General features: G+C 45.8%; 1 protein-coding gene across 1 annotated transcript in view; it reads left to right on the top strand.

The window, feature by feature from the left end:
• Positions 1–26380, top strand: part of SLC9A8 (solute carrier family 9 member A8) — a 1353696-nt gene that overhangs the window by 589700 nt on the left and 737616 nt on the right. The window lies entirely within an intron of this gene.

Here is a 26380-nt window from a genome sequence, read left to right as displayed (position 1 = left end):
TACCGATTTGAACATAAAAACAACGTTCCCACCCCTATTTATTGCCCTTGCGGCCAATGATGAAGATCACAGGGAGAGCAGGCCACAGGGCAATGCATGCCATGGGGCAAGGCAGACCACGGGGGCAAGGCGAGATATGGGAGGGTCTTCCGTTCCATCAACAGAAAGTCAGGAGGAACCTGTTTACCCAATCCCAGCGGTGGCTTTCACATTGCTTGTCCTCTATTGACTGAGCACACACACTGCGTGAATCATTAGACATCTGTTAATAGAGGGCCAGCAATCAGTGGCGTCACTAGAAATCAGTATTGGGGGAGGCAACCCGGGGGTGAGAAAATAGTACAAGGTTGGGTGGGGGGTGGCACATCCAATAAGGGTCAACAGGCTGAACTGGTTTAAGTATACCTGTACTTTACCAAGCTGGTTAAAATAAGTGATATTAAGCATGGTTTAATGCAAAAACCGTTTTGCATCAAGTTAATATACATCCTAAAAAGTCAAGTCATGTTCAACAGTTGCAAAAATGCCCTATGCACTCAGCAAGAGGCTGCATTCTTTTAACTCTAGCAGTCATTCCCAGCACAGCTTTAAATAATGTGTAGTTAGTGGTAGCGTTTGGCGGTAGAGACATCACTTCCAGCTCAGCTTTAAATAATAGCCAGTTAAAAAGAGTCATCTTAACAGAAGAGATATCATTCATACCTCCGTTTCTAATGAAAGTCAAGGACAGTCTGTTTAATAGATAAAATATCAGATAAAGATGCCGACCACAGGGGGACAGGCAGAAACTGCTCCTTTTGGTTCTTTAGCAACTTTTGCAGGAATCTCATTTTGCCCCTGTAGAATTGTTTATAGTTTTCAGTTTCTGGCTTTACATCCCACTGGCGGCTGGTGAATTTTTTTAATTGGAGGGGCTTAAATATTTCCCCAGTCCTCATGTTTCCTCCCAGCACTTCAGGTCCCGCGAAGAATGAACAGGAACCAGGAAACAAAGATCGCTTCTTGGTTTATCCACATGCGCTCAAGAGCAGCGCCTCCTTGCACATACCAATATGCAGTTCCTCAGCCATCATCCCCAATGGGCCCTCCAAGGTTGGGATAGCAAAACGCCCCAGGTTTTGCATAGCACATTGGATATGTGAGGCTCAGGAACAGAACTGTCAAACGGAAAGCGCGTTTCCATTTGACAGTTCAAGCCAGCCGAGGAGCACTCCCTCAGCTGCATAATGCAGCTGAGCGAGTGTTCAGTGTTTACACTGGGCTAGCTCCACCATTATGGACGAGGTGTCCGTGGGTCATCGCAACCTTGCCCATTATGGAGAAGCCGGCACTGGTACACCGTCAATGACTATATGCACAAGGTCAGTGTGGCTGGAGATGAAATACTTTTGACTTTGAAGTCATGTACATGAACTGCACTTTTGGTTATGTAGTGATTAAGGGACACATAGACATGCTCTACCGTAGAAGGCTACCAGGGTAGATCAGCAGGTTGAGTGATTGTTGCTAAGATGTTATATATTAAAAACTGTGCAAATCTTATGACTTTTTGCAATTCCTTATAAAAAACAAGTGTTATAAAATGTGTTTGGCCAAGGGATGGGTTGGCCTGCTAACTTGCTTCTATTCAGGGGAGGGTGGGGGAATGTATGCCCTCGTAGTGAAAATCAAACGTTGGCACCCTTAAATCCACAGTTTAATTTCCTAATAACTGCTGTCAGCGTAACAGAAACATGTATTTGTTAGTAAGCAGTCCGACAAGGTTAACAGCTTTAGAACTATCCTGTGAAAAAACAAAAGGGAAGGGACACAACAATCACAGGGTATTTGTGTGATAGGCCAACAAGAAAATAAACACATTTTAAAGAAAACTAGTGAATGTAACTTTAAGAAGCATGTTTTAGTTTGGAAATGTCTCTTTTTTTTTCTAGTCAAGTGTAAGCAGCACATTTGAAAAACAATAGTGTGCCCACCATGTAGCTAGCCTACTTTTAACAGTGATGGCCCAACACCCCAGTGAGATTCATGGCTCATTGATTCCTGTGCTGTTGCTTTCAGACCAAAAGAAAGAGCACAGGCTAGGCAAATAGAGCCTGCAAACGCGAGAATGACGGCTGAACGAAAAAAGTTATTTGCCAGATGGGAGTTGGGGGTGCAGGGGCAGGCCATCAATTAGGGGGGACAAATCAGCCAATGGGGGGCAAAAGCCCCCTCTATGGACGCCTATGCCAGCAATGTTCCCTGGCTAGCAAAACGTTCCTAATGAAGTTTGTCCCGCTTTGTTTTTTCCGTTACTTGAAGTGGGCCGCACTTCATTATGAAAGTCCTACCCACAGGGGGCCACAAAGCATAAAATTGCGTGCCGAATATGGCCCGCGGGTCGTATGTTGTGCACCCCAGACATAGGTGGAGTGGCAGGGCAGTTTCTAGCCATCTTGGTGCCCAGGGCGAAACACTAGAATGCGCCCTCACCCCCGACTGGCACACAACACTCCCAAACTACATCTCTGTGTCGTGCGACAAAACCCCTCAATGTCGATAAATAATTGCTATATAAATGAGGCTGGTTTCATTACATTGTAATTCAAGTATTTGTATTTATTGTTTTTATATAGCGCTTTACTCCCAGAAGAAATCTAATGTGAAAACACAGCTGTTGCTGCTGAAGTAAATGTTTTTTCTGTCACCTGCTCTTGGTGAAGGCCTTGCCTGAATGCAGTTTCAAACTGTTCATACTGGCACACTGCAGTGTGATCAGCCTGCCGTGGTCTGAGGGCCCACTGGCCATGTGTTGCAAGTGTTCTGTTCGTACCACCTCAGTTGTATTTCGCTAGGGGCAATACTAGACTAACCATATGAATTATTTTCTGATAGGAGGTTATCATTCCAAGATAGACAGTCTGGTACATTCTTATTGCACTCTTTCAAAATACCTTTATGAGATTGGGGAGGGGGAAAATAGCACCATGTGTTGTATGCTTTGCTTTAAATCACAGAGCATTTCAGGAATATTGCTATATTTGATGAACAAGTCTGTGATAGAAGGATTGTATGTGTGAATCTCAAAATGTATAACAGACGCATGGCATGGTGCTTACATCACAGTTCACAACACTCACCTTAACATTAAAATGTTTGTAACCATGAACCATACATACTTATTCAAACAGCTTAAGTTTTTGTATGCAAGTATAAAATTGCAGGAACATCAGCCACTCAAATGGCGTACACCGGCTCTTTTGCGTCTTGTTTCTGGAGAATTTTAGATTGAGGGCTGAGTTTCAGCGTTAGCATGCCCAATCCCCAATACAGAAACATCTTTAGGGAATTATATCTTTAGACAGGAATGGATACCCTACAAGAGAAACCCAATAAACAATGCACAGAAAGGATACACAGAAAGGAAACCTCTTACAAACTTTAGCCTGACCAGTAATAAGCTGATGAAGCGTTTTAAACAAAACCGGCTTCTAATGCATGGTAAAAGGTCCTGTCATTGGTATCAGGCAGGTAGTTGGGGCAAGCTGGGTGGAGGCTTGGCAGGCCTGGCATAGGCACACAAAGAACCCATAGCAAATCCCTCCTTTCATTCCTTCCTAGTGTTTGTAGTAACTTCCTGGTTACCACTTCCTGTTGCCAAACAGGAAGTGCATGATAACTCACAAGCTCTCTAGTGTTTGGGTGTGGCTGGCCATATAAGCCACACCCAAGATTCTTCCAGAGCTTCGTGTTGCTTACTGTGAGCTGTATCAGCAACATACTTGCCGTGCTCTGGATCAGCCAGCATCTGCTTACCTGCTCCGGATCATCCTGTTTCTGCTTACCTGCTCCGGATCATCCTGTTTCTGCTTACCTGCTCCAGATCATCCTGCTTCTGCTCAACTGCTCCGGATCATCCTACTTCTGCTTACCCGCTCCGGACCATTCAGCTTCAGCTTACCTGGTTCTTACTCCACGCCGCAGCTGTCTCCAGTCAACAGGGGACTTCTACACCGCCACCTGTAAGAACAAAGAAGAACAGCGTTAACACGCGCACATCAGTAACGCTGCGCATACTCACCGAATCTTCCCGCGACGCTGGAATCCAGGTTAGTTGCACGAGCACACAAACCCCTGTAAGAAAGAAGAGACATTATTCATTGCGCTCGCTCCAATAATGTGAACACTTATTTCACTGCGCTCTCTCTTTACGTGGTGCAAAACCAAGTCTCCAGTAGCGCTGAACCTGGACTCGAGGCGCTAATACCACATAATTTCTCCTGCAAGGGAAAGGGAGAGACATTACCAAGCGCGCTCGAATTGAAGGAACTGCGCAAACCTACCAGCAGCTAGCTTCTACACGCAGCGCTACTCACCCATGAAAATACCGGCAAGCAAAGACAATACGGACAATTTTGGACACTCATTCTCCACGCAACGTTCACTTATGGGAAGGACTTCTAGTTCCTCAGCCACTACCTCCTCACCATTATGCAGGCCTCAGGGGCTATTTCTGCAAAAAAGAGCAGGCCTATGCTTTATCAAACAGAACTGACATTAGCATCTCTTACTACTACTGGACTGCAGCTAGTGAAAATCGTGGTCTGGCAGTGTAGAAAGGGGGTGTTTGGCCTAGTGGATGTTCAATTTGAGGCAACTTGTTTGATTGCTTTAGGTGTTTAAGTGTGGGCACAGTGTGGCATACTCCTCGGAGCCACATGCACAAAACGTTCCAGGCATATGTGCTGTTACATACGGGAGCGCTACATCAATGCCATTAACCAACAGGGTGGTGACTTGTGCAGCGCACAAATCATTGCTGCGCACATCACTGCATTGATTTGCCATGGACTACTGTCTGCATGGTGGCACAAAATGAACCCTGCTTTCTTAATCAAGGTGCCAAGTCACATTGAGGTGCCATCTGGTGTGCGTGCTAGGCAGTGGTTGGCTTATTTAAAAAACTAAGACCTTTGATGCTGAGCGGATGCATTTAGTCCATGTCCCAAAGCCGCCACTAGTATACTTAAGCAAGAACATGACAGTTAACCTTCCCAGGGATGTTCCATATGTAACCAAAAAGTAATATACAAAACAAAGTGTTGGTGTGTCAGATAAATAGATATGAACATAAAGAAAATAGTTTTAAACCTTTTCTGTGTGGCACATTAATTCTATGTCAAGACGGGAGGCTCACATTATGCTTCTTTTTCTTTATTATAACACGTAGAAAGAGCTCAGCAGCAAAATATTTTTGTGCACCTGAGCGCAATAAGACAATATGCATAAGCGGTGCAACAAACAATATATAACAAACAAGAAAAGAACATACAAAGTCCACCATAGTCTCTGAGGAAAAAACAAGAACTCCATTTCCCATGAGACCCCCTTGAAGTTCACCCGGTGGTCACCAACATGTGACAACAGTCCTCCAAAAGGTAAGTAGGTATCGCCAGAAACAGTCCTGAACATGATGTAACTTCCTCTTTCTTTGCTGCTCACAGCAAGAGTCAAGTACGTTTCATGTTCAGCACAGTTTATGAAGAGTTTGATAGTATTTATGACATTGTTTATGACATTATTTTTATGCTCTGCTTATTTAGATTTGTCATTGGCATTGTACTGCTAGCCATGCTAGAAGGGGATTAGGAGTGTTTTTCTCTTACTAATTCTTCAGGCTCTGTATCTTGTTCATTTCCTTGTTCTGTCCAACGCCAGCCACTTCCTGCTGGCGTTGGAGACTGTGAAATACACAAACCCCCCATTGGTGCTCACGGGCTGCGTTCGAGCAGCTGATTTTGAGGTCTGCTGAAGCGGATCCTTCCGCAATATTCCGTTCGCTTCCCCGGCCCAGCAGACTTCCCCCAGGGCTCGAGGAAGCTGAATCGAACTCTTTCGACCGCGGCGCTGCTCCCGAACCACCAGGGAGAGCTCGTGCTCCCTCTGGTTCTTTCCTCGGATCTCCGGCGCTCGCGTACGCATTTCCGCTAAGGATTATAACGGTTTTGCGAGTGCCGGAGCCTTCGTTGGCTATTCAATCATTTTAATATTTCAATTCAATTTAAAAAAAATAAAAAGGGAAAATTAAAGAAACTAAATTACATTACCGTGGACACTCACAGCAGACTTCAATTTGGGATCACAATACTGCTGGGCTAGTGAGAGAAGGCGTCCAATAAGCCCAGAAGAAAAAAAGAAACACTGATGCATTATGCAGCTGAGGGAGTGCTCCTCGGCTGGCTTGAACTGTCAAATGGAATTGTGCTTTTCGTTTCACAGTTCTGTTCCTGAGCCTCACATATCCAATGAGCTATGCAAAGCCGGGGGCGTTTTGCTACCCCAACCTTGGAGGGCCCATTGGGGATGATGGCTGAGGAACTGCAAATTGGTATGTGCGAGGAGGCGCTGCTCTTGAGCGCACGTGGACAAACCAAGAAGCAATCTTTGTTTCCTGGTTCCTGTTCATTCTTCGCAGGAGCTGAAGCGCTGGGATGAATTAGGACTGGGGCAAAAGGTACATTAATGTATGTATGTGTATGTCTGTGTTTATGCTTGTGTTTGAAAAATGTTCTTAGGGGGTGGGGAGCAACCCCCCCAACACCGCTTGATTGGTTCGGGCTCACTCGCTATGCTCCCATCACACTGGCATATTTGGGGGAAATATTTAAGCCCCTCCAATTAAAAAATTCACCAGCCGCCACTGGGATGTAAAGCCAGAAACTGAAAACTATAAACAATTCCACAGGGCCAAAATGAGATTTCTGCAAACTTTTTGCTAAAGAACCAAAAGGAGCAATTGCCGCCTGTCCCCCTGTACTCTGCATCTTTATCTGATATTTTATCTGTTAAACAGACTGTCCTTGGCTTTCATTAGAAACCGAGGTATGAGTGATATCTCTTCTGTTAAACTGACTCTTTTTGACTGGCTATTATTTAAAGCTGTGCTGGGAATGACTGTAACCTGTAACCAAGTTCTAAGTATTCTTGTTACTCTGTGCGTCCAGCTACCCAAGGGTTTTCTGGCGCCCTATAAATAAACAACCAACCAACCAACTGCTTGAGTTAAAAGAATGCAGCCTCTTGCTGAGTGCATAGGGCATTTTTGCAACTGTTGAACATGAATTGACTTTTTAGGATGTATATTAACTTGATGCAAAACGATTTTTGCATTAAACCTACTGTGAACATGCTTAATATCACTTTTGGTAAATAACATGCTTGTTAAAGTACAGGTATACTTAAACCAGTTTAGCCTGTTGACCCTTATTGGATGTGCCACCCCCCACCCAACCTTGTACTATTTGTCGCCCCCGGGTTGCCTCCCCTAATACTGATTTCTAGTGATGCCACTGATTGCTGGCCCTCTATTAACAGATGTCTAATGATTCACGCAGTGTGTGTGCTCAGTCAATAGAGGACAAGCAATGTGAAAGCCACTGCTGGGATTGGGTAAGCCGGTTCCTCCTGACTTACTGTTGATGGAACAAAAGACCCTCACATATCTCGCCTTGCCCCCGTGGCCTGCCTTGCCCCATGGCATGCATTGCCCTGTGGCCTGCTTTCCCTGTGATCTTCATAATTGGGCGCAAGGGCAATAGCTAGGGGTGGGAACGTTGTTTTATGTTCAAATCGGTATAGTACACTACACAAATCTCTAGGAACATGTAGCCATGTAACTACGCACACACAGGCAAAACTTCACACAATTCCCCATGCACAAAATCGCAAAATAGCTAATCTCCTATACTCGCTGTTTCACTCCAAAGAGCTGAAAGCAGGGTAAAAGGTGTCTGTGATTATTGGATACCTTCTAAAGAGGTCTGTCTTTGCACATCAAATGCATGTTTAAAGTGACACAGTCATTTGTTTGTGAACACTGAAGCCCCCTTAGAGAATATGTGCATACCACAAGCCCCACCTTAGGACTTTATTCTGTGGCAAAAATCTGATCTATATAAAGCAATGGAGAGAAGGGTTTAATAGCTGCAGAGTATCACCAAACAGGTTTATTCTCCCCTTTGTGACAGAGCAGAGAAAAGCAGCCAGTGGTCAAAAACTAAAAGTCCTCTTAAAAATGTATTCGGCCAAGTCCTAGAGGGCCCCCCACTGTGTGGGTCCATTTCAATTTGAAGTTGTAAGGGCCAAATACAGAGCCTCATCAGCACCCCTTCCCTCTCAGGCTTGCGGTCTGCACAGCTCGTGTTCACATGTGGGATAACTGGCTTGCTTTGTTATGTGCATGCTGCTGTGGTTCCAGGGGGAATCTGTGCTCAGACTGTGAATTAAATATTCAAGCTGAGTAACAACTCTGTTTTTCTTCTGGGTTTAGTACACAATTTTAGCAACACACGTGCCGTAAAGCATGGTAATAAGCAGCATAGAAAGCGAGCTGTATCAGTTATATTTTGTATCCATTGCCTGTGCACACCACCTTTGTATGCTGCTTCAGAGCAAAGTATTGGAAAGAGAACATTAATTCCTTGTCTGATAACAAAGCAATGTTGACTGTGGGTATTGAAGTATTTTGTGGCAGTACTTCTGAATGCAGAGGTGTTGCGCATTGAGGATGCGAGTTAAAAGGTTTTTCTTTTAGTTTAGTTTTTTTTAAATGTGATGGTGTCCTATGCTACCGGTGGTCTCCCAGTCTGCCCAACCTACACTTTTGTAAAATGCAAAGGGTTGGAGGCTGCATTCTCTTTCTAAGATCCAGAGGCAAAGCTTCCTCATGTAGTCACTAATCAGGGCAGATCACTCGTCAGCCACCTCTGCACAGCACTTTTTCACCTGAAGGACAGCATGCTCTCTGTTAGGTTGTTGCTGCTGGGGGTATGGGGATGATTTTCTTCTCACACTTGGATAACATGTTCAAGCACAGGGCTAAATCAGTTTTTCTTTTGGCTTGGTAAGAGAATGTGTACTAACACCAGCGCTGTGAAATATGCTAATAAGCACTAGAAAAACTGGTTTGGTTGATAAATGTGTTGCAGAATTTAAAGCCAAAATAGCAAAGACAAGTCCAGCTTTGAAAAGTCCCTATCTTTTCGTTTTAGATAGGGGACGCTAGCGGTTGCAAGCATCACTAATCTTAGGAAATCTCAATAATCTGCCATGTGTCCACTATGCAAGACCGGGTGAATCCAGCGGCTGCCCGGGGCATAGACAAGGGGAGGAGTGGGGGCCCAGCATGAGGGTAAATAGAAAAGGACTATTCAGTGCACATTGACAGTAGGCAGGCACAGAAGCATGCTGTGCCTTGCGACGTCCACTCTCCTCTCCTCCCAAACATATCTAGCTTTAGCCATTGTTCTGCTGGGTCTCGTCAAATATCCTACATGTTAGCACAGTTTTGTCAGCCTAAATGACCTCAACTTCAACGTGGCCATAAGGTGTGATGGATCAGCCCATCACGATCCTCCACCCGCACAGGTGAGACTGACCTGAGAGGTGAATACAGAGGTAACCAGACAATGAAAGCAAAAGAAAAATGAGACTTAAGACAAAAGCAGAGTAAAAGGAGCATTTGCGGAAAGAGGTGGCTGCAGTGCAGGAGGAGGTTAGTGTGGAAAGAGGGAAAGAAAGATGGGATGAGGTTTGTGCCATGAGAAGGAAGGGCAAGGAAAATGAAAACAGTAAAGCGTGGAATGAAAGGATAAAACAGAAAGTGAAGGAGACTGCAAGAATAACAAAAAAAGAAATGGCAAAATAAAGACAGGTAAAAGGGGAAAAGAAAAAGTGTCACGTAAGAAAGGAAACTAGGATAACAGCAAAGGAAAGTGTGAAACAAAAATAATGGATAGTGGAACAAAGAAAATGAATTAAGACAGGAAGAGAAAACTAGCAGAATATTAGAAAGCAAAGCAGAAGTGATATAGAAAAGAGCAGGCAGTAGACGATGAAAGAGGACGAGATGAAAAGAAGGACATATATAAAGCAAGGAGGTTACAAAGAGAGGGGAAAGAGTGGTATAGAGGAAAACAAGAAGAGAAGGAATGAGTGATGGTTTGAAAGATTAAATGGAAGAAGGAAAAATCAGAGGGGAGAAGGGCGAGTTGAGACATTCATACACTAAAGTGCTTGGCAAGTGGAGAAAGATTCAGGGAGTTGACAAAGCATGGGGGAAACGGGTTGATAGAGGTGTGAGGAAAAGTGGGAGAATATGGTGAGAGCAAGAGAGAATAAAGGGCTGAGTGAGAAACAGAGGGGTGGAGGTGTAAAACCGAGATAGAGAAGAATGCACCAGAGAGTCTAAAAATGCATGAGATGGGGTTAGAGGGAAACCGGAATAAAGGTTCATGGTAACACAGCTTGAGGTCGTGGTGTGACAGACCTGGAGAGATAAAAGTGAGAGGAGATTGGAGAGGTAACCGACTGAGAGAGAGAGAAAGGTGAGAGTTGAACAGAAGCAAATGTGAGAACAAATTGCATAGATTAAAGAGAAAGGTGCACAGACAGCTGAAGGGGGAGAAGAGGCATATGGGGAGATAGAGGTGAGACAAGGACAGAGGTGTTGTCGGTGTGTAAGGGAGACTGGATAAGAAAAAGCCACAGATGGAAGTGAGAAAATTAGAGCCCATAGTGAGAGGCACACTGATAGATAGTTGAGATAACTGGTTGCAGGTCGTGTGAGAGTTGTATGTGAGTGGTGCTCATTTGTGGCATCATTACTTTTGCACCTTTGTACTTGCCCAATTGAATGGTGAGAGGGTGTGTGTTTCTGTGTGTCTGTGTGGGGCATCCCTTGACTGAGTGGGGCGTCTTCATCCATACTTGATTTTGTCACCCCCAGCCCACAAGTCTGTGGGCATATGGCTGTGGAAGCTCCATCTGCTTTCTGCAGGCACAAGGGACGCACTGTTGTTGGGAATGATGTTGGGTACATTTTTGGGATGGTGGGATAGAGATTGTGGTATGGGCACATTTTAGTTGTTTGCTCTGGGCACCATATCGCCTAGAAACTGCCCTGTCACTAGTAGTCTGTGGCAACCTCTCTTGTGAACTCCCACAGCTACTTCTTGAAATTGTTGATCACCCACACACACTTAAAATCCTCTTTCTCAATGACATAGTATCCCCCCTCAGCTTCTTACAAATAAGGGATTTTACCAGTGTGTTAACGCAGCAGCATTAGGTAAACCTCAAAACCGTTGCTGCTATGTCTGGTTTCTTGTCTGTTATGTTATTAGGATGTGTACTGCCTACCGCTTGCATGCATGGTTTTACGGAGATGTTGCTCAGCCCCAAATTGCCAGTATTAGGGTTGGACACACATGACTGCACGGCATGTGAGAAGATGTCTGGGCTCCAACTAGTATATTGATTTCAGTAAGACTTAACTAGTAACAGCACCGGGGTGCTCATAGTCCAAGCCCCTAGACCCTTCAATGTAAACATCTATTCCCAAACTTCCTGATGTAGTGAGTGCAACGTAACAGTGTGGAAGCAGGAAAGAAGGAAAGGGGAAAAGGGAAAGTAAGAGGAACAGAGGGAGATGTGAGAAACCTGGAGGTGTCTCACCCGATGGTCCCAGGGGATCTGTCATCCAGGTGGCCAGGACATGGACATCGTTTTTGGATCCAGTTCCTGGAGGTGGACCAGTGCAGGAGGATCACCTGGATGAGTTGTCCTCGGGGAGTGGAAGTGGGACACCGGACAGTGAGATGTGGTATCCCCTTCCCAGTAACATAGTCTCCCCATTTTACCAGGTAGGATACCTAGGAAGTCAACCCACCCCTCGATCCACCCCTCCCCCCGTTTCTCACACAAACACTTTCTCACGGACAGTTCACTGTGAGCAACAAGGGACTAACACCAGAGCAGTATACCTGACATGTCCCAACACCATGAACAGGCAAGGTCAGGCAATTCCGGGTGATTACACACACCTGACTTCCATCATGCTTCCCCACACGGATAAAAGGCGGAGCCCGAAAGCACACTGTGAGTGAGGCAAACCAAACGAGGATACAGCAGTTCCAAGATGGCAATTTAATACAAGGAGAAAGACGGTGAGACCAGAGAGATGTGCAAGGTGGGAAGTACCTGTAATCTCGAAACACTGTTTTTTTCGTGAGCCTGTTAAAGTAAGAAACCAAAGACAAGGAAGTAAGGCTGATCAAACCTGCATAGTGTATTGGAGGTGCCAGGGGCTCTCCCGCGACGATAACCAAGGCAGAGAGGAGCGATTGCCGATGTGGTACTGTCCTTGGCTCCTACACCAAAGCAGCATCAGAAAAGACAGCACAGCCGGTGAGTCGCAGAGACTGATATCAAACCAACTGGTGTTTTGAACCAAGGTAACAAGCGACAATATTGTACAACGAGAACAGTGTGTGAGGCATTTGCAAAAAGTGATGTGAATATAATTGGAACCAAAGGAGTAATTGAACATTACATTTTGAACTTTGGGAGGCCAACAAAAACATACCATACACAGAGTGGTCTGGTGCCACGTGGGCGCTCATTCGTAAGTCTCTGTTAGGTATCCAACAGATGCTGAGTGTGAGAAAAAGGAATAACGAAATCGATGTGGTCATGCAAATGGTCAAGCTAAACCCTCGGCACATTCGATAGTCTTCAATAGTTTAAGCTAAATCACAATTGGTCCGAGCCTGGCTCAGGGAGACTAATTGAAAGAAAGAAAGGGATCTGAGCCCGGCTGAGGGGTATCCGCGGTCAACCGTGAATCACCCGAGAAAGAACTCTCTGAACATTTGGTTTAAAAGGGATCTGAGTCCGGCAGAGGGGCATACAGGGTGAACACCCAACTTTGAATAGATTTGAAAGGAAAATAATGTTTACATATTGTTTTTTCACAGCAAGCCCCTTTGAGTCTAGAGACTTACAAGTAGTAAAGAGGCTTCGACCCAGAAGGTCCTGAACTTTGAAGATTGAAATTTGTCCTTGTGCTGCAGAAGCCAGAGTGTGCGCTTTGCTTGGGTGAACCGTCTTGCCCCATGCTGAAAACATGGTGAAGAGAGGCCAACGGCCCAATTATCCCAACTTGATCATTTTGTGAACACTTCTTTCATTTTCATGAACTTCACCACACACTATTTGTATTTAGCAGTAAGGATTGGCAATCGTTTGTTTTAGTATAGGTCCTTTTATTTTGACGAGACTTCACTAGGACTGCATTATTATTATTTGATAGTGATAGCTTTCTCCCATCCTTTGTTTTAGGTTTAGATAGGCACCCTTGAACTGTGGTTACTTGTGTCTGTCTTACTGTTGATACCATGCCTTCCTTACAGAGAGGATGGGAACAATGGAAGATGAGGCATGAGGACACAATACAATCCCTGCTCTCTCCGTATTGGAGCAAGCTTAATCATACCCCTTTGTTTGGCTCTGTCACACCAAGAGAATGTTAATGATCCATAGTTTTGATGTAGCAGAAATGGCTCAAACTCGTCAGTGAACAACAGGCAGCAAAGCTTCTCCATCATATATTGTATTGTATTGTATTCGTCATTTATATAGCACCCTTTCCGCATTTGTATGGCCTCAATGCACTTTGTGGTTGGAAGGCCCTCGGGGACCGCAGTCCATGTGTATTCTTTGCACAGTGCACTGCCAATCAGGAGCTGCTCCTTGACCCACCCCAGTGCTCCCAAGGCATATGGTGTTCAGCATTTAACCATTTGTGTGTTCAACTGACCTTAGGTGCCGGGGATAACATTTTTCAAAATGCACTTTTGGACAGTTTTTCTCCAGGCAAACAATCCAAGTATGCTTACAGCCTGGGGGCCTTGGGTAGGCCTTTTCATTTGGATTTTTGTATGTCTCCGCAAATTTTTCACTACCTGACCGACACTTTACATGTAACATGCTGACATTGTGAGCTAGGGTATCATTGGGTGTCTGTGACAGTATTCTAAAAGAGCAAGTTAGTAAACCTAAAGGTGCTGGACTTACAGCACAAAGTTTGCGCTCTGAGTAGTCGTTTTGCGTGCTGGGACTTTTTATGTCACAACTAGTTTTTCGCCACCCTCACATACACATACATGGTAATGGACTGTGGTTTGTGGTGTCAGTACACAACTTGACAGTGACCCTCATTGCATGGTTGCCGGTAAAAACCTGCTGGTATACGGTGGGTTACTGGCAACCCCGTAATACCATTACTGCTGCCTGATACCAGTATATGGACTCCAGGGGAATGGGAAACCTGAAGCACCGGTGCCTCAGTGAAAAGCCTGCCGGTAGGGTCCTGAACTCCCGGCAGACTCGTAGTTTGGTGGTCCGTAAAGGGTGCTGTTAAGGGCACTTTTATTTCCGGGCCGCAAACCTTATGATGAGGCCCAATGTCCTAATGTTGCATCCAAGTGTATTTCAGCCCTCAAAGTCGTAAACATTCAAACTAAATCAAGCATGGAAAAAATAGAAGGGGAAGAGCTAGTTAGTTTAGTTTAGTGACACATTAAAATACTACCCCATTTGCTCCTTTCTGAAACTGGCCCATAAACTCAGCGCTCAAGCAAGAACCTTCAATGAGCTGGGGTAGTAAGTTGGATGGGAATGATTTGAAGCTGCACAATTCGCTATAAATGTTTTAACAGATTTAGATTTGTCTGAACCACCCAATGGCGTGTCCAATTTATCTATGCTAGCAATTCAATTAAAGGTCTTTGTCGGAACAATCAATACAGTTAGAGAGGTAAAGGTTGATAAATTAATTTAATTCACCCACAGAATTATTCTTGGATATATTCAGAGCTAACAACTGCATTGATTGTTGGTCCAGTTTAATTTTCAAATAATAATATGGCGACATGTAATGCAAACGTTTCCTAAGTTTACAAACTCTTTTTGTAATCGTGAGTAGATACTGCAAAGATGATTATTAATAGCCTTTGAATTGTTTTCTACCAGATAAACCTCATAATAGGTGGAACAGGCTGCACAACCACATACACAGGCAGGTTGGCCCTTTGCTGCAGTGTCAATCTCGACAAGAGTTGGCAAGACTGGTGGAGCTGCTAAAGAAATGGCTTTCATCAAGCTCTTGGGAGTTAGGTGAAGTAACAGAGAAATAACTAACAGTGTGTTTTTCAAAACCTGGGCAAACAAGCAGTGATGATTCAGGAAATGTATTAGCTAGGCAAATTATTCTGCAATTATAAAGAGGGTACCCTCAATTTCTCCAGATGGCCTTTCACTTCTCAACCAGTATAATAAACCTGCTGGTGCAAAGTGAGTGCTACACATCTATTGGTATAACAAAACAATGTCCTCCCTTCTGATGTGACCCTCTTGGTACGTCACAATAGGTTAGGGGGTCTTTGTCTTTTCTGTAGTAACTTCGTTGTTACTTAAGGGGCTTGAGAAATTACAGGGGCTTTAGTGATTTTGTCAAACTCTGTAACTTTTTTGGCCCAAAGGTCAGGGTAGCTAGAGCCAGCAGCAGCCTATTATTACATTTAAATATGGAACACTTATTACCAATAAAGAGTTGGGGAAATTGCAGTACACCCTTCATCATCTGTGAAGTATTCACTGGGGACTCAATTTCATTAATTATACTAACCCTACTAATGGGGCTTGTTATAGAAGTGTATTTCTCAGGCATGTGTTCTGTAGACAAGGATGCGTTTGCTTTATACTTACCCAATGCTACACATCTAAATTGTGATATCAAATAATCTCATATATAACACATCTAATACACAACTATGCTACCAAGCAATCATCATACAACTTCAAACAACTACCTAAAATGGACAGATAGAATTCACCATAAATATTATTCAAAATTGGTTAAAAATGGTTGAAAGAAATTAAAAACAAGGACAGCAATAGCTATAATAGGTACCAGTAATGCCATGCCAACGACTAGCGCAACACGATAGAATCCAAAAAGCAAAATGATATACCAGAATGCATCAAACACCTGTTATAAGAGCAGATACTGCTATACTCAAAAACCATGAAGGGGAATGCCAGAGTAGCTTAAAGGGCTTGCTCAAATCTGTCTCTCCTCCTCCTATCCACTAGTCTTTTGTTGGAGTAGTTGATCCTAAAAGCAATAGCAGTTAAAAGTTGTTTTAAATGATAAACACCAATACTATTCCTCCCTGCACTTTACCCCAAATAAGATAAGTGATGGTCCTGATAATATGTAAAGTCTCTGAAGGGAGAGGTTCCAAGCCATGAACTGGCCCAAGTCACTCAAGTACAAGGTGCCGTTGCAAGTTGTTATATGCGATTTGTTGAGCTGATAAAACTGAATAAACCAGAGACAACCCCTCCTAAGAGGGAAAAGAGTAAAAGCCTGTCAAATGTAAAGCCTAATACAGGCCTGGGTGCCTGAGAGCTTTCAGCCTTATGGGGATAGCATCACAATTCCCTGCTCCGTTCCTGTTTTGTTTCTGTTTAATTGAAAAAGAAGCACTTTCACCAATTCCAGTGTTGAGAAATTAATGTCAGCGTTGAGAAATAAAGAATGTGTATTTTTGAAAAAAAGTGTTGTGGAAACACACTATACCCGCTGAAATCGAATGTGATGGGGAACACATGATTGAAAACGACTGAGGGAGGATCATTGGGTCGAGGAAGCTATGCATTAAAAAAAAAAGTTTGCCTTATATTTTGTACCCACCAAGTGTCTGTGTGAGATTGAGTCTAAAAAGTGATTGACAACTCTGTACACCGCCTTAACTCACAAAATGGTGATGGGAGCACTACAACGATGTATGAGCAGTGCATAGCTCTGATACAAGTCAATCTTTCAGTGCTATTGGCTTCTTCCCTAACAAAAGGAAAATTCAAGGAGCCTGCCGGGCCACTTGAAGTGGCACAGTTTGGAGTTCAACCTGAAATGGTTTTTATAACTTTTTTGCATGAAAGGACAATCATGTTTCAATACTTAAATTGACTTTTGGATGCTGATATGATTGTTTGTAAGGTGTGACAGGGTTCTCGTGAAGTCATTAGAAAATGTCCATGAGGGGATTCCAAGATGGCCGCCGATCCGTGAGGGTGCAATCTCCTGTGCTCCGTCCGGGCAGTAGTTTAAGGCGAAATAAGCACCGAAAAGAGTGGAGACCTCAAGCACTCCTTCCTGACCCCCAGAAGGCATGGTGATTAGAAAGCGGCACGGAATTCAGCCGCTACAAGCTCCTGTTAGCAGCCTGGGGAGCGGAGAGACATTGCAGAGGAAGCGTCGCAGGGAGGCCTGCCTGGAACCCAGGCAAGGAAAACATACGAAAAGAAACTGCGCCCGCTTGTCTGTGACGCAGCGCTGCAGGGGCATGTCATGATGCCTACCTCCAAGGAGCCAGGTCCGACCCAGCAACCCCAGAGGCAGGCATCATTCCCCCCAGGGAAGTGCCAGCGGGCCCAAGCTGGGGCCCTTTGGACACAGTCCTGGCGCCTTAGGCGCCAGGCTCATAAAGCTAGTCAAGTGTTCAAGTGTTTTAATGTGCACTTACCTGGTGCAGACCATGCTGCTACATCCAGGCCCTCTTGAGGCCTGAATGGAACTACTTTACCTGTGGGACTACTTTCCCCTGGGTGTGGTCGGGGAAGGATACATACCTGATCGGTGGAAGGATACATACCTGGAACTTCTTCCAAAGCTATTTAAACCACGCCCGATCAGCAACTCACGCTTCGCGTTGTTCTGCTCCTCGCAGCTGGACGCTCACCGTGTCAGCGCCTGCATCTGGACTTCAGCCACGCCTGTCAGCATCCTGGGTCACCTGCTAAGAGAGAATTGGGGAGAAGGAAGACCTTACCTCCTAAAGCTGCATCACGGAGACATCACACCGACAATCCTGAAAGGGAAGACATCATTTTAAAGGCATTTCGCTTCGATCGCTGCAGCGCTGCATTTCACTCACCTTTCCTGGGCACCTCCATCTTCAGCAGCAATCATCCGGATCCGCAGCCACTTCCCAGAGCCTAGAGAGAAAAAGACAAGACCACAAGGTGAGAGAAGGAAGGGAATAGGAAAAGCTCAGTTTCCTTCTAAGACTTACCTGTTGGGTCATTCCCATTTCATTTCGGGTCCTGCCGCTTCCTGGCATTCCGGACCCCGGCCCCTATGGGGAAAAAAGACAAAGACATTGAATGAGCGAATGCAAAGACATTACCCGAACGCTCATCCAGAACTTACCTGTCATTTACTGGAACTGCACGTTTCACTTCGGGTCGGCGCCATATCTCCGGCATTCCGAACCCCGGCCCCTAAGGGGAAAAAGACATAAGCGTTAGCGCTTGCTGCAATAAGACAATGAACATTATTATTTAGCTTGAACTTTTGAACTTGCTACAGAACTCTTACAGCGCCTTACCTGAATAGTCAAGCTTATTTGAACTCCCATCAAACCTCAATCCAGTGAAGTAACTGGGTTTCAACGCGCCCCTGCATCAGAAGCAGGATGGAGAACTCATCCTTCCAGACCCTAAGGTGAGACTTCACGGGGAATCGAGGAAGGGTATCGTGGAGGGTTGGAAGGGAGTGGGAGGCTTGAGCATTGTACCGTCAGTGGGTAATACTCCCTTTTCACGCACAGGGAAATATTCCTGCGAGCCAGAGAGTCCATCTTCAGAGTCCTGCGCTTCACCATTGAAGAAGCATCAGCACTCGAAGCCAGACCTGCGCCTCCGTGGGAATCAGGTGAGCGTGACAGAACGCGAAGCCTACCCACAATTTCCCACCCGGGCGCTATGGAGACTTCCGAGACAGATCAGCTGGCCCAGCTTTTGGGGGAATTACGGGCAGAAGTGTACTCAGCCCGCCAGGAGACTAACGCTCTCAAAAGAGAACTGATCCTATCCAAGGAAAGAACAGATGACCTGGCCAAAAGGTTATTGCAGGCCCAGGCAGGGCACACTCCTTTACCTAATTCCAGAGGTACTTCCACATCAATGGGTTTGAATAACCCGGTACAAATCAATCTACCTGGACACATGCCTTTGGCCCCGCCTGAACGTTTTGCGGGGGATCCCAAGAAATATACCGTCTTTATGAACCAATGTCGTTTACACTTTCTATGCAGACCCGGGGCCTTCCCTAACGACCAGACCAAGGTAGCCTTTATACTATCTTACCTCAGTGGCAGTGCTGCCGATTGGTCTATTCCATTGGTAAATCAGGATGATCCCATTCTCCAGAATTTTCAGGGTTTCCAGGCCAGCATGGAAAGATTGTTTGCTCGACACTCTCAAGGACAGGCCCTTGATAACGAACTGCTATCCTTACGACAAGGTAATCAGGATCGACAAGGTAATCGGGATCTCCCGTCCTACGTTGCCACCTTTAATAGACTGGTTGTGGAAACTGGATGGCCAGAAAACAAAAGGATCACATTGTTTCATCGAGGCCTGCGCGGAGAGCTTAAGGATGTTCTAGCTCAGATAGTAGATCCACCCCAGGTCTGCGCAGACTACATAGACTTGGTGGTTCAACTTGATCACAGACTTCAAAATAGAAAAGCAGATCGGTTCAAGTACGAAACCCGAGTACCGATCAAAACCCACGCTAACTCCAAGAGTACCGACGTATCCGAACCTATGCAAATCGGCGATGTTAAAGGACCATTAACGCAGAAGGAACGAGAGAGAAGGCGGCAAATGCAACTTTGTCTGTATTGCGGGACTTCCGGTCACTTTCTTCGAAATTGTCCGGTTAAACAACCTAAGAAGGTGGTTGGAGCCACTGATAACGATTTTTTGACACCTGATTCGGGAAACGACCTAGCCCGACAAGAGTAGGGGTCCGCTTGCCGAGCTTGAAAACAAACTCTTTGACCTCGCATTTTGTCATGCCAATGGTGCTCGTGGACCCAAAACAGCCTCAGCTGTTGCATGCTATAAAAGCATACATCGACAGTGGAGCTATTGGAAATTACATAGACCGTGAATTGGCTTCCAGGATTAAGCTCCCTCTCCGCCCGAAAGTAACCCAAGATGTCATTACTACAGTAGATGGAACCGAAATAGCCTCAGGGCCTGTAACGCATTCCACTGTTGAAATGACACTGGTGGGTCAGGATGGACATCGGGAAGCAATCGTGTTTGATGTGATCAAGGCCCCACAATTTCAAGTAATTCTTGGAATTCCTTGGTTAGAAACACATAATCCCAGAATTGACTAGCGAGCAAAGAAGATAAGTTTTCCTGATTGTGAACCAACTTGTTACCCAAGAAATCCAGTTATGGGTCTAGCCTCAGCAACTTCCACCCCTGTACAGCTACCGTCAGAATACCAAGAATTCCAAGACGTTTTTCAGAAAGAACAGGCTAACACATTACCTCCCCATCGGTCTTATGATTGCCAAATCAATCTGGTACCCAATGCTCAACTACCTTGTAGTAGGATTTATGCTCTTACGGAACCTGAGAACCTACATTTGCGTCAGTATTTAGATCAGTACCTAGCCAATGGTTTTATTCGCCCGTCCAAGTCTCCTGTCTCCTCAGCTCTGTTCTTCGTGCCGAAAAAAGAGGGCGACCTTAGAACATGTATAGACTATCGCGCCCTAAATCAAATAACGATTAAGAATTGTTATCCTTTGCCCTTGATCCTTGAGCTTATCGACCAGGTGAAAGACGCTTGTGTGTACACCAAGTTAGATCTCCGAGGTGCTTATCACCTGGTGCGTATAAAAGAAGGCGACGAATGGAAGACTGCATTCCGCACCAAATTTGGGCTCTTTGAATATCAGGTGATGCCCTTCGGTTTGTGCAATGCACCTGCCGCCTTTCAGTACTTTATGAATGATGTTCTTCGGGAACTTATCGACGTCTGTGTCATTGTTTATATTGACGACATCTTGGTGTACTCTTCTTCAGAATCCGATCACAGAAAACATGTTCGGGCAGTTCTTGAGAAATTGTGCTGGCACAGACTATTTGCAAAGCTCGAAAAATGTGTTTTTCATACCACAGAAGTGGAGTTTCTCGGATTCATCCTGACACCTCAAGGAGTCCGAATGGACTCGCGAAAGGTGGACGCCATCCTCAAATGGCCATCTCCTAGCTCAGTGAAGGGAGTTCAGAGCATGCTCGGCTTTGCCAATTTCTATCGAAGATTCATCCCGGAATTTTCCCTAACAGTCCAACCCATCACAGCTCTCCTAAAGAAAAACAAACGCTCTGAATGGACTCTTGAGGCCGAACAAGCCTTTCAGGACCTGAAAACCAAATTCACCTCTGCACCTATATTGAAGCACCCACACCCAGATCTCCCTTACATTGTGGAAACCGACGCATGCAGTTCGGCCATGGGAGCTGTCCTGTCGCAAAGAGACCCAGAAACTAACCAACTACACCTTGTGGCCTTTTGGTCCAGGAAATGTTCTCCTCCTGAAATCAACTACGCAATCACCGACAAAGAGTTACTGGCTATTAAATCTGCTTTCAAGGCTTGGCGTCACTACCTTCTCGGGGCAAGACACACCATCACCGTAATTACGGACCACAGAAATTTACAGTATTTAAAGACGGCCAAAGCTCAATCTTCACGACAACTCCGATGGGCTCTATTCTTTGCGGAATTTGATTTTGTAATTACCTATCGCCCTGGCTGCAAGAATGGTAAAGCGGACGCCTTATCCCTGATTGGCATGGAAGAACCCAATTCGAGTTTAGAACCTGTGCCAATCATACCTGAACAAAGAATCTTAGGCCTAACTTAATTGCAAACTATTGAGGACATCCAAACGCAAGTAAAACAACTTCTAGACTCTTCAGCCTTACTGGAATGGAGTCAAAAGGGTCCTCGTTACACCGTTAAGGATGACTTACCCTACTTCCAGGAGCGGTTGTTTCTGCCTAGTAAAGAATTGCAAGAACTTGTTATTGCCCATCATCATGAATCATTAATGGAAGGACACCCTGGTATCGCTAAAACGGGGGAAAAAATCAAACGCCACTTCTGGTGGCCTTCTTGGAGAAAAGACATAAAGTCTTTTGTATTGTCTTGCGGAATTTGCGCCCAAAACAAGGGTCAAAAGAAAAGGCCAGCTGGCCTACTTCAACCCTTGGATATTCCACCGGCACCATGGCACACCTTGTCAATGGACTTTATAACTGACCTGCCTCCTTGTGCTGGTTACAACACTATCCTTGTAATTGTGGATCTATTCTCCAAAATGGCCCACTTTATCCCTTTAAAAGGTTTGCCTTCAGCTTCCACCTTGGCCAAGGAATTTCTGGAGAATATAGTTTGCATACATGGTTTCCCTTCCATATTAGTCTCGGATCGTGGAAGTCAATTTATCTCCCATTTTTGGAAGAAGTGTTGCCAACTAGCACAAATAGATGTGCGGTTATCCACCAGCCACCACCCCCAGACCGACGGACAAACTGAGAGAACCAATCAGACTCTCGAGCAATATCTTCGGTGCATGTTACACCAATCCGAGTTAAATTGGAAAGACATCCTTTGGATCGCAGAATATGCATACAACAATTCAGTGCATTCTGGAACCGGACAAACTCCTTTTTATACTTTGTATGGTCACCATCCTCGGACCTCTAATCTAGATCCACCTCTGACCCTGGAAGTGCCCGCAGTAAATCATCTGCATTCCACAATAACCCGAGCCTTCAAAGAAGCTGCAACTCATCTACAGCAAGCCAAGAAAAAGTATAAATAAAACGCAGATTTGCACCGAAGTAAAACTCCTCCTTACCAAGTAGGAGACCAGGTATGGCTAGCAACAAAACATTTACCCCTCAAGTGCCCGCGAACCTTCAATCCCAGATTCATAGGACCTTATCCCATCAAGGCTATAATCAATCCCGTGGCCTTTAAACTGGATTTACCGTCTAACATGTGTATTCATCCAGTTTTTCATGCATCACTTTTGAAGCCAGTGCAACCAGGGACCCGACTGTCCAAGCCTCCAGACCCAGTTCAAATTGATGGGGAATTAGAATTCGAAGTTAAAGACATTTTAGACTCCAAGGTGTTTAAGTCCAAACTCTTCTATCTTGTTGACTGGAAGGGATATGGACCTCAGGAGAGATCGTGGGAGCCTAGTAACCATGTTCACGCACCTCGATTAATACAAAGGTTCCACCGGAGATTTCCGAACAAGCCAAAACCCCCGAGGGAACAACCTTGGGGGGGTACTGTCATGATGCCTACCTCCAAGGAGCCAGGTCCGACCCAGCAACCCCAGAGGCAGGCATCATTCCCCCCAGGGAAGTGCCAGCGGGCCCAAGCTGGGGCCCTTTGGACACAGTCCTGGCGCCTTAGGCGCCAGGCTCATGTTGGACCCCTGTCCTGGCGCCTTAGGCGCCAGGCTCATAAAGCTAGTCAAGTGTTCAAGTGTTTTAATGTGCACTTACCTGGTGCAGACCATGCTGCTACATCCAGGCCCTCTTGAGGCCTGAATGGAACTACTTTACCTGTGGGACTACTTTCCCCTGGGTGTGGTCGGGGAAGGATACATACCTGATCGGTGGAAGGATACATACCTGGAACTTCTTCCAAAGCTATTTAAACCACGCCCGATCAGCAACTCACGCTTCGCGTTGTTCTGCTCCTCGCAGCTGGACGCTCACCTTGTCAGCTCCTGCATCTGGACTTCAGCCACGCCTGTCAGCATCCTGGGTCACCTGCTAAGAGAGAATTGGAGAGAGGGAAGACCTTACCTGCTAAAGCTGCATCACGGAGACATCACACCGACAATCCTGAAAGGGAAGACCTCATTTTAAAGGCATTTCGCTTCGATCGCTGCAGCGCTGCATTTCACTCACCTTTCCTGGGCACCTCCATCTTCAGCAGCGATCATCCGGATCCACATCCACTTCCCAGAGCCTAGAGAGAAAAAGACAAGAACACAAGGTGAGAGAAGGAAGGGAATAGGAAAAGCTCAGTTTCCTTCTAAGACTTACCTGTTGGGTCATTCCCATTTCATTTCGGATCCTGCCGCTTCCTGGCATTCCGGACCCCGGCCCCTATGGGGAAAAAAGACAAAGACATTGAATGAGCGAATGCAAAGACATTACCCGAACGCTCATCCAGAACTTACCTGTCATTTACTGGAACTGCACGTTTCACTTCGGGTCGGCGCCATATCTTCGGCATTCCGAACCCCGGCCCCTAAGGGGAAAAATACATAAGCGTTAGCGCTTGCTGCAATAAGACAATGAACATTATTATTTAGCTTGATCTTTTGAACTTGCTACAGAACTCTTACAGCGCCTTACCTGAATAGTCAAGCTTATTTGAACTCCCATCAAACCTCAATCCAGTGAAGTAACTGGGTTTCAACGCGCCCCTGCATCAGAAGCAGGATGGAGAACTCATCCTTCCAGACCCTAAGGTGAGACTTCACGGGGAATCAAGGATGGGTATCGTGGAGGGTTGGAAGGGAGTGGGAGGCTTGAGCATTATACCGTCAGTGGGTAATATTCCCTTTTCACGCACAGGGAAATATTCCTGCGAGCCAGAGAGTCCATATTCAGAGTCCTGCGCTTCACCATTGAAGAAGCATCAGCACTCGAAGACAGACCTGCGCCTCCGTGGGAATCAGGTGAGCGTGACAGGGCAAGCAGAGCGGGACATCGCTGATAGTGTGACAATCCCCCCACCCAGGAAACCCAGGGTCTGCGAAGGAGACCGGCAGCGAGAGTGAAATCCACAATAAGGCAGCAGTGACCCGGGTGAGCAGAAAGGACGGACAGCTTGTCCGTAACATCAGGGAGACAGACCGTAAGCAGAGAGCTGCAGCGCCTCCGTCCCAGCACGGCCATGGCAATAGCAGAGGAGGCGGTAACGAGGAAGCGGCAAGTAAGACTTTAATGTACAGAGGGAATAGGCATCAAAGCTGAAGCATGGCTGTAGTAGTATATGCAGCGTAGAGCGGGGGAGATAACACTAGTAGATTAATTTGCAACCACCTAGTGGGCAGTCAAAGCGGTGAAACGAGAGGGGAGACGAAGGTGCACAGAAAAGGGGGCAGCCCGGCACCATTAATAAATACAACGCTTCAACCATCTGCCTACGAGGGGGCTGATTGAGCCATATTGAAAGGAAACCTTGATTTAGCAGGTAGGAAACACAACGGTGCAGCATGGACTGCAAGCAGGCTGAGAGAGCCTCAGATCTGTAACAGACGATAAGGATCACTAATCAAGGAGCAATCCCACACAACAAAAGGCTCAAGGGAAAAAAGATGAACAATAACCAGGAATATATAGCAATAAAGGCTGGAACTGGGTGAAGCCAGGAATAACGAGCCCATAGCTTCAAAAGAACGCAGCGTGCCTGGTAAGAAGGAAAGCACATAAGACCACGCCAGAACTGCGGCATTCCGCAACTGGCTGTCATGGGCACCAGACTAGGGGACATTATCAAGTCGCCCTCATACCCAGTTCATGGTAGGCAGAAGGGAAGACAGGCAGGTGCATTGTGGGTGAAAGCATGGAGAGCAGAAACAGGGTTAATATCCATGTTAGCCAATGAAAACCCCTGCGGCCATAGAATAACATGAGACTTCCTGTTCCACTAGCATGGACCCCTTTTTGGCCAATCCAGAACTAATGCAACGCTCTAGTCTTTGGGCGAGGCTCCCTATAAATGCCACGCCCAAAGAACAAGACTTGATTTGTGTATTCCTCTGTTGCATCGAGCACACGCTTTCCCGAAGAAGGAGGGGGATCTTAGAACGTGCATCGATTACCACGCGTTAAACCAGGTCACGGTGAAGAACCGGTACCCATTACCTCTGATACCTGTACTGCTCGACCAAGTACGACAAGCGCAAGTGTTCACAAAATTGGATCTTCGGGGGCCTACCACCTGGTGCGTGTTAAGGAGGGTGATGAATGGAAGACTGCATTCCGCACCAGGTCTGGCCTCTATGAGTATCAGGTGATGCCGTTCAGGTTGTGCAACGCACCGGCGGCGTTCCAGCACTTCATGAATGATGTCCTACGAGAGCTGCTAGATGTATGTGCCATTGTGTACATAGACGACATCCTCATTTATTCAGCTACCGTACAAGAGAATGTATCACATGTACAGGCGGTTCTCCACAAGCTGCGCGAAAACCATCTTTATGCCAAGCTTGAGAAGTGCTCTTTCCATGTCACTGAAGTTGAGTTTTTAGGGTTCGTCTTGTCTCCACAAGGGATTCGAATGGACAACAGGAAAGTGGAGGCAATTCTCACTTGGCCATCACCTTTGTCTCTAAAGGGAGTGCAGAGCTTCCTAGGCTTTGCGAACTTCTACCGACGCTTCATACCAGGATTTTCACATCTGGTGCATCCTATCACCACCCTCTAACGCAAGCATCGGAAATTTGAATGGACCCCCACAGCTGAAGAAGCCTTTAGGGCTCTAATGAACAGGCTCACATCAGCCCCTGTATTACAACATCCGCAACCAGACCTCCCTTACATCATAGAGACCGATGCTTCAAGTGTAGCCATGGGAACGGTC

Source organism: Ambystoma mexicanum, chromosome 3p, assembly GCF_040938575.1.
Source record: "Ambystoma mexicanum isolate Mex_15411 chromosome 3p, UKY_AmexF1_1, whole genome shotgun sequence".
NCBI lineage: Eukaryota > Metazoa > Chordata > Amphibia > Caudata > Ambystomatidae > Ambystoma > Ambystoma mexicanum.
This window is presented reverse-complemented; position numbering and strand designations above follow the sequence as displayed.